This window comes from Rattus rattus, chromosome 1 (assembly GCF_011064425.1).
Source record: "Rattus rattus isolate New Zealand chromosome 1, Rrattus_CSIRO_v1, whole genome shotgun sequence".
NCBI lineage: Eukaryota > Metazoa > Chordata > Mammalia > Rodentia > Muridae > Rattus > Rattus rattus.
The window spans coordinates 87,124,533-87,127,070 of record NC_046154.1 but is presented as its reverse complement, the minus strand read 5'-3'; the positions used below and the strand labels follow the sequence as shown (position 1 = coordinate 87,127,070).

Sequence of the window (2,538 nt, the reverse complement as noted above, 5' to 3'; positions counted from 1 at the left end):
GGCCTTATACAGTTTCCTCTTGGGCCAGGGATGTGGGCAGGGTGGGCAGTGTTGGTGGTCTCTGCTCTGCAGCACTCAGGAGTGTCCACACACCAGGCCAGAGTATGAGTATCTCTCCACGGGTTCTGGCGACATCATTGTTTTAATACTTTTCTGTGACCAAGCTTATAATCCTGCCTGTTTGTAATTGGTCTTGACTGTAATTCTCATTCTGAGGTTCCCCTCTGTCTGGTCTCTCAGTTGATGTCTGGATACACATTATACGTATAATTGGTTCCAGGTTCTCAGGTTTTTGTAAGCTAGGACACTCTCTAGAAACCTGTAGAATAGAATTTTGCTTCCTTTCCATCAGTAATACTGCCCATCTTTATTGTCATGTCTTATTGGGGATTTCCTATTGGGGATCTCCCTTCCAAGTGATCTGTGAGCGTGTTCTCTTTAGATAACCTTTCTTTACTGAAGCATTACATTTTTTTCTCGTGAAACTTGTTTTAATGGGTCTCAAAATTCTGTGACATATTTTTGGTCAAGTTGGTTCCATTACAAATGTACTGATTTTGAAAACCCATAATTTAAACTGCCACACACAACACACACACACACACACACACACACACACACACACACACACACACACACATGGTCCACAAAACATTCTTTCCTTCTGAAGGTTTTACTGCATTGTTATCATCAACAACAATCTTTTATTATTAAACTTAAATGGCCAATTGAGATAAATAGTTTTGAGACCATTCTTCCACCACTGATTAAGACTGGGGCGGCAGGTATTAGGGATAATATTCATTTAGCCTTCTGAGCTTTCTGGGCAGACTTGGTGACTTTGCCAGTTTCTGTAGCCTTCTAGTCCACAGCTTTGATGATACCAATAGCTTCCGTCTGTCTCATGTCACAAACAGCAAAATGACCAAGTGGAGGATAGTCTGAGAAGCTCTCAGCACACATGGGTTTGCCAGGGACCAAATCAACAATGGCAGCATCACCAGACTTTAAGAATTTGGGGCCATCTTCCAGCTTCTTACCAGAACAACATCGATCCTTTCTTTAAGCTCGGCAAACTTGCATGCTATGTGGGCCGTGTGACAATCCAGAACAGGAGCATAGCCAGCACTAATTTGGCCTGGATGGTTCAGGATAATCACCTGAGCAGTGAAGCCACCTGCTTCCATCGTGGGCCATTTTTGCTGTCACCAGCAACATTGCCACATCTAACATCATTGATAGATATGTTCTCTACATTGAAGCCCACGTTGCCCCCAGGAAGAGCTTCACTCAAAGCTTCATGGTATATTTCAACAGATTTGGCTTCAGTCGTTACATTGACTGGAGCAAAGGTAACCACCATGCCAGGGTTGAGAACATCAGTTTCTACTCACCCCACTGGGACAGTGCCAATGCCCCCAATTTTATAGACATCCTGGAGGGGGCAGTCTCAGAGACTTGTCAGTTGGATGAGTTGGTTGCTGGATACAGTCCAAAGCTTCCAGCAGCGTGGTGCCACTGGCACTGCCATCTTTGTGGGTGACTTTCCATCCCTTGAACCAAGGCATATTAGCACTTGGCTCCAGCAAGTTGTCACCATTCCAACCAGAACTTGGCACAAATGTTACTGTGTCAGGGTTGTGCCCAATTTCCTTAATGTAGGTGCTGACTTCCTTAACAATTTCCTTGGATCTCTTATGACTGTATGGTGACTCCGTGGAATTAATTTTGTTGACACCAGCAAGTAGCTGTTTCACACCTAGGGTGTAAACCAGAAGAGCATGCTCATGGGTCTGCCCGTTCTTGGGGATACCAGCTTCAAATTCACCCAACACCAGCAGCAACAATCATGACGGCACAGACAGTCCAAGAAGTGCCTGTAATCATGTTTTTGATGAAGTCTCTGTGTCTTGGGGCATCAATAATAGGCACATAGTATTTGCTGGTCTCAAGTATCCACAGGGAGATGTCACTAGTGATACCACATTCATGCTCAGCTTTCAATTTGTCCAAGACCCAGGCGTACTTGAAGGAGCCTTTTCCGATCTTGGCAGCCTCCTTTTCAAACTTATCCATGGTTCGTTTGTCGAATCTACTACATTTGGAGATCAGGCGGCCGGTTGTGGTGGATTTACTGGAATCTATGTGTTCAATTATGACGATGTTCATGTGAGTCTTTTCCTTTCCCATTTTTGCTTTGAATTAGCAGTGGTTTTCACAACACCTGTGTCCTGATGGCAAACCCATTGTGAAAAGGCTACATTTTTTTTAAATTGAAGAATAAAATTTCCTGTTTTGTTTGAGATTGAGCCAATTTAAAAAAAATGATGAATTTAGGCTTCAGCAATATTATGTAAACCATCCCTTTTAGGCTCTGGCCTTAGTTCTGGGCTGATGGAAGTGGAGTTGGGAGGAGGTAAGTTTGCTGAGTGTGGTTGCTTCGCAGCCCACCTCATCTCTGCCTCCTCTTCTTCCAAGATGTGTGAAGGTGAAGAGAACCATATACATGCTCACTCCTACTGCCATGTCCTCCAACCT

The 2,538-nt window shown here is 44.1% G+C and overlaps 1 pseudogene; it reads right to left on the bottom strand.

Annotated features, from left to right (window-relative positions):
• Window positions 1–786: 786 nt before the first annotated feature.
• Window positions 787–2,190, bottom strand: LOC116888356 (annotated as a pseudogene).
• Window positions 2,191–2,538: the final 348 nt, after the last annotated feature.